This window comes from Triticum dicoccoides, chromosome 7A, assembly GCF_002162155.2.
Source record: "Triticum dicoccoides isolate Atlit2015 ecotype Zavitan chromosome 7A, WEW_v2.0, whole genome shotgun sequence".
Taxonomy (NCBI): Eukaryota; Viridiplantae; Streptophyta; class Magnoliopsida; order Poales; family Poaceae; genus Triticum; species Triticum dicoccoides.
In genome coordinates this window covers 279,321,206-279,328,072 of record NC_041392.1, presented here as the reverse complement: position 1 = coordinate 279,328,072, position 6,867 = coordinate 279,321,206, and positions in this window count along the sequence as shown.

The following is a 6,867-nucleotide window of genomic DNA, read 5'->3' as shown; positions in this document are numbered from 1 at the left end:
TCTACACCGCTGGATTCTCCTTGATCGAACGGAGATCCTCATCCCTTTCGACAAGACATGTAAATGTTTTCAAATATCCCCTCCCAAAAAATGTTTTCAAATAGCACATGGTTCACACACGAAAGCCGTGTGCCTACCAAACCGTGGTTGATGTCCCCCTTGCTGCGCGCGTGATCTGAGTCATGCGTTCTGATCGTCCAGAACTCAAACCCCATAGATCGTACGTATGCACCGTTGGATGCTCCCAAATCGAACGGCAATCCTCATCCCTTTTGACAGGAAATGCAGTACGACTAGGAATTGATTTATATGACAACATGCACGGGAAATGCCAAAAAATGTGTTACATATAACACACAAGACTTGAAATGCGCCAGCAAATCAAACCCGTGGTAAAATTGTGATTGGTTTACGTGGGAAAAAATTACAGGAGAAACGATGAACTCACACCTTCATTTCAAAAGTAGTATGTCTTCATTTCAAACGAAATTATTCTGTTTGTGCACACGAGTGCTTAGAGGCAACCGTTTGCATAGGCCTTTCCGCGCGCGCGGTGACCGGGGATATTTTTCACCCTTTTCACCTAGGCCGCCAACACCCGGAGTCCCCAACACCCCCACCCTCCGCCCGTGTTTCACTCAACTAGTCCACCCAATCTCCTTCTCCAGCTCCCCGTCCCCCAGATCCATAGCTGAACCCTCTCCGGCGCCGCCGTGCTCACCCTGGCCGTGTGCCCGCTCTTCGGTGTCAAGCCTACCTCCACTGCTGTTCCCAACATGCGGCGGCCCGTGCCTTGCCATCTTCGTTTGCTCGCCAGCCACCGTCGAGCATATCGATGCAGTAACCCTCGCCTCTCTTGTGGTCTGGCCGTGTTTGCATTAAGAAGCCTATTAGTTACTACTCTCCATCGCGGTGAGGCATATTTGCTCACAATCCCTCTCCCAATTTCGTTCTTTCCCAAATTGGCTATAAAATAACGAAGAGCGTATATATGTTCATTATCTACCTTCCTTACTACATATAAGCTGTATTTGTTCCAATAAGTTACTGCCTATTTACAGATCGCGGGCTCCCGAGTCACACAAACTTAATAAATTAGCCATACATTTTCTAAATTATTGCATGGCATGTTTAGAAAACTTAATACCAAGTTGTTAGTTTTATGATTATCTTCCTTTCGTGAGTTTCGCATGTGTTCTCTGTAGATGCCAAGTAGCAGCGACAACACTCATTCAATCCATGTATCTTCATCTGATTTGGACAACCCTAGGTCTTCAGCAGTTTGTGAGGGATCAAGTAGTCTTGAACATGATAGAGCTGCAGTAATTACCCTTCTGGTTAGGACACAGAGGAACGCTCCAAGGCAGCCCACACACCAGACTAAAGGTGTATATGAAGTAACCGAGATTGATTTAACGTCCTGGACTCCAACTAAACCAGATAAAGCATGCATGAGGTTCAGGAGTGTGTGTGGATTTATTGGCAGGGCAAGACTCAACATTAATCTGCCGGGGTTTCGGAAGGCTGACACAGAAACACAGTGAAGGATAGTCCGGGAGATCATGGATCACTTCAACGTTCCAGGGCAGTGGAGAATGCAGGTGGAACATGCTGCACTGAAGAAGGCTAGGGATGCTTGGAGAAACTGGAAGCACATGCTGTACAAGAAGTACTTGAGTGAAGGCAAGGACCCAATCCCCGCATACCCCCAAATTACAAAGGCAGACCGGGCATAATTCAAAAGGGTCAGGGCAACTAAAGAGTTTGCTGAGAAGAGTTTCAAGCAATCGGAACTTCAGAAGAAGAACATACACCCCCACCGTATGGGTGTGGCAGGATACTATGACATGAAACTGATATGGGAACATGAGGACAAAGAAGCAGTAGTGGCGGGTGAGAATCTGGCCTTTAGTGAAATCAGGGGCGAACGTGCCAGAGACTACTTTCGGGCACGTGCGAAGAGGCGTGATGATGAAACTTATTACTTTTAAAATGCACGTGACGCCAAACTGTATGAAGTGATGTTAGAGGCTTCCAAGATCCCTGGAAGATTCTACAGGAACTCAGGGCCATGTGACATTCTGTCCATTGCTTTGGACACAAAAGATCCCCCTGGCCATGCAAGGGGTATAGGTGTTAATGTCCCACACAAGAGGGCTTTCACACTCAGCAAAAAGAGAGGCTCAGCATGAAAAAAGCGAGGAGTGAAATGAAGCAGAATGCATTGTATGAAAGGTTGAAGAAGGAGATTTATCCGGCTGTTCGAAAGGATGTTGAGGATTCACTGATGATGCAGAAGACTCTAACACTGACAGATAGCCAGCAGATGGGAGGGGAGGCGGGCATGGAGGATGCTGGTTATTGCGCGACAACACTTCTCAAGAGTAGCTATGCATCAGCTGACCCCAACGACACTGAGACTGCAGCTGCTCGTGATGATGCTATATCTAATCTATCTGGAATGAAAGATAGACTAAAGGGCGTGCCTACACATTATAAAGGCACATTAAATTGTGGAACAGCCTGGGTTTGCCCACCCTTCTTGGAAGATGGCCTCTTCTTGGACAATGTGCCATTGAAGCCGGGCTGTGTAAAGTGCTAGTGACTAAAGTAAAGCCTGGATTCAATGAATTTTCCCTGAAGAATGTCCTGGGAGACTTCAATGAGCAAAGGAACTTGGGAGAAACATTGTTACATCACTCAAGTGGCCACGAAAGGAAATAGAGTTCATCGATGAGATTCCTGAAGCCCGGCAAGAGCAACCACTGTCGCCCCTGAACCGGTGACGCTCTCCTTGCCACAACAGCTCTCGTGGGCTGATGCATCAACATGTGATTAGCGGCCTGACTTTTTGGCGTACATGCCATGTCATCCTCTGCCCCAAAGCAGCCAGTGGCAAGGCCTACAACTGCTAATGACGCACCATCGATTCAGATGCCGACTGCTGAAGTAGCGGGGGGAGACCCAGCTGCAGCACATGCTCAGCAGACCAACCTGGTTGAACAGAGTACTAAGCAGTCTGATGCTTCGGAACCGTCTGCTAAGCAATCAGTAGGTCAAGAACCGACTGCTCATCAGTCCGTTGGTCCATAGGCGCATGATCAACATACCAATGCATCAACACTTCCTGCTCAGCAAACCAACGCGTTGGCACGACCTCCTCAGCACACCGACAAGTTGGCACCACCTGCGCAGAAACCCGACATAGCTTCAACGCATGGTCAGCAGTCCGATGCCTCTGCTCCTACAGCCCAGCAGTCCATCACAGTAGCACCGCCAGCTCAACGGTCCGACATAGATAAACCGTCTGCTAAGTAGTCCGTCCAAGCTTCACCGTCTGCTCGGTAGTCTACCTTGCAGCCAACCAGATGTTCTGCCAGAAATGCTTCAAGTACCAAGAAGGAAGTGGCCAAAAATGCTACACCCATGAGGAAGCATAGTGGGAGAGTGAAGAGGAAAGAGAACGATTGCCTCTTACTTAAAGCACTCATCGTCCAGAACCAAATTAACAACAGCTTGTTCGAATCAGGGAGTAATATTATTTCTGACGCCATGGATGATGAAGTAGAATTGTTGCTTGCTAAAAGTAAAGTAGTCGTACTTCAAGCATGCAAGTACGACCATGGCCAGCCATTTCTTGTTGGTGAATACTTTGATGAGTGCAGCTCCAGTTGCCACGAGTTACATGAATATTGCATGGATAAAATGCCAGAAGGTCATCATGGTTTGCTAGTCCACTACAACAGAGATCGTTTCCGACATGATGCTGGTTCCATCAATGTGAGTTTTGAGGACTTACATCTCTTCTTCAACTTCAACGTGCTCGATGCCACTCTTGTTAGATGCCCGATTTTGTAAGTACTTAACAAACTCTGATCAACTTCTCCATACAAGGCTGTAAATGATAAATAGCTAACTGCATTTTATTCCTCTCAGGGGATTGAACGTGCAGAGAAGAAAAAGGGAGAGTGTGTATTTCATAGATCCTGCATTAGCAAATGGCACAACATTAGATGGTAAGGACCGACGGGACTGGGCCGTTAGCATGGTCATCCGTATCTTCGAAAACATGTCCCATGCACAATAATTTCTTTGGCCATATCATGAATGGTAAGTCAAGTAAATAACCACACATACACTGATTGTCTTTCAGATTTCGACATCATTCGTAAGTTCATGGCTTTCTTAATATGTAGCAATCACTGGATATTGGTATAAATTGTTCCAAACAAGAACACAGTTTACTACACCGATTCTGTCAGAGAGTCAACAAATGCTCAGGATCTGATGCATGTTCAGCAATTCCTGGATAGCTATTGAATTCTATGATGTTGAAATTAATTTGCATTGATATCTGGTTCAATAATTGATGTTGTCAAAATTCATCATCATTTGTAGTGTGCTTGCATTGTGGAAAACTAAACCAGGGAACCTGTTCAAGACAGAACAACATCTGCAGCACGAGATCGTTTCTCCGGTAACACACCGAAATCCGTTATTTTCTAAAAAATTATCCAACAGTCTGCAAATACCTTTCCTTACACTAGTCAAATGTTCAAGCTTATAAATAAACGTCTTTCTATTTTGTCCAAAGAAAAAATAATACATCTAACACCGGTTAGGTTGTTCCTAACAGGACAAATACATGACTAATTTTGTACAAAAATTTCAGTGTCCTCAGCAAGAAGCAGGGACCAACCTTTGTGGATACTATGCTTGCAGACACATGATCTCCATCTGCAAATCTGTTAATAGTTGTGACGATCCTCGCGAATTAGTACCAGTAAGTCTATCTTAATTAATATCTTCTACTCCACTCATATGGCACATCCTGATCTTAAAAGTACTGCAGCTCATCTTAAAACCGAGGAACCCTGAACCGCTCCCAGCTGGTGAATTGCTGATGCTTCGGAGATTTATCAGCAACTTCTTCCTGGATCACTACATCAATCCCACTGGTGATAATGAAGATTTCGGCATGTGTTCTCCTGAAACATTGAGTAAGAGTTAGTCGCTAAACATATAACGCATGGATCCATTCTTTTCCATCTGATGAGGTCTTCGTATTTCGTACACTATGATTAATTATGTAATGCATATATGTGTGGACAAATCATTGGAATTTAGCTCCATATGTTCAATTGCAATTGTTGCGAAATCTGATGAATGTTCTTCCTGTGGACACTATTTTTTCAATTGAATATTGTTGCGAATTTGCTTTTTGCGTGCCGATTCAAAATGGGATATTTTTGTTTATTTGTTCAATTGAATATTGTGGCAAATTTGCTTTTTGCATGCCGATTCAAAATGGGATATTTTTGTTTTAACCTCGCAATTGCTCCGCACATGGTTCAACTAAATGAGTGTGTGCGATCCACATCGAAAAGCATACGTCAATCGTGGCGGAACCGTCGGTGATACACAACAGATCACAAACGATTTGCAGCGCTACTACATGTGCGCAGGGTCTCCGGAACCATTTGTGATATCGCGTTATCGCACACGAGAACTGGGAGTAAACCGTGCCCAATGCAAAATACAATCCCAGTCGTATTTTTTTCAGGAAACATGTGGGATCCCAAACGAAAAGCACACGTCACTCTTGCGGCAACCGTCGGTGATACCCAACAAATCACAAACGGTCTGCAGCAACTGTATGTGTGCGAAGGGGCTCCTGAACCGTTTGTGATAGAACATTATCACATACGGTAATTGTTGGCAAACGTGTGCGATGGAGTCTAGCATGGCGACGGGTTATGCAGAAAACTTGTGTGCGATGGGGTACAAATCGCACATGGTTCATATGTTGGCCTGTGTGCCTTACATACTATTTCCCAAATGGTTTGTTACGATAGACCATATGGTTTCACTGCGTCATTAGAGACGCTTAATCACCGATACCACACGTGCGAAAGAATTTAGTGTGTGCTGCATCGCACACGATTACATTTTGGAAGGCCTCTGGATCACTGCTCCATATCCCCGATGGTTTCTGGGTCATGTGGGAAGGATACCCTATCGCACACACTCACTGGGTGATGGTCCCAAATGCTGTCATGGAAAGGGGTTAAAAACCGTTTGTATACCACCGACGCGCACCAGTGTTAGAAAGTTTTTGACCAATACAATCCTAAATTGACTTACATTTTAGGTCTGAGGTAGTATGCGTGGATGCAAAATATCTACTGCCACTTTGCACTTGTTTGAAAAAATTGAGCTTAGTTTAAAGTGCAAGCAACAGAAACTTTACAGAAATCTCATTTACTATATACTACTCCCTCCATTCACTATTATAAGATATTTGGTTGTTTCAATGTTGACTGCGTAATTGAAGATTGGGTGTGATGGGGTGTTTTTCTACAATCTGCAGGGCTCATGGTGGAGTAGCTAGAGTGTATTCAATCGCTGCTGGATCTGGACTTGGTAACACGATCATTAGGTGAGTGAGTTGGCGTGAATTCTATCAGTAGTGCTTGTTATTGGGTAACTGAGACTCAGCTCACTCTAGGATGCAATGCCACCTTGTTGCTAGATAAGAATTTCCCATGTTCATAATTAGTATAACCATGTCAAAGCTATATTTAGATTGGATTTTGGTCTTATTTTATACATTGGATTTGGGTCTACTACACCCTACACATGCTATTCTGATTATACCCACATATGTTACTACACTTTCGGGAAACTTGGATTTATGGTTCACTTTAATAGCACTGAAGTAGTTCAATTCAACTTATGTCACTGCTCATACAAGTACATGGTTATTCTAATTATAAACACCATTTTTTCGTCCTTGGATGGTTGGTTTTAATTTGTCAGAAAACCAAATTGTTGTTTGGTTTGTACAATGCTATATGTTGCTTACCC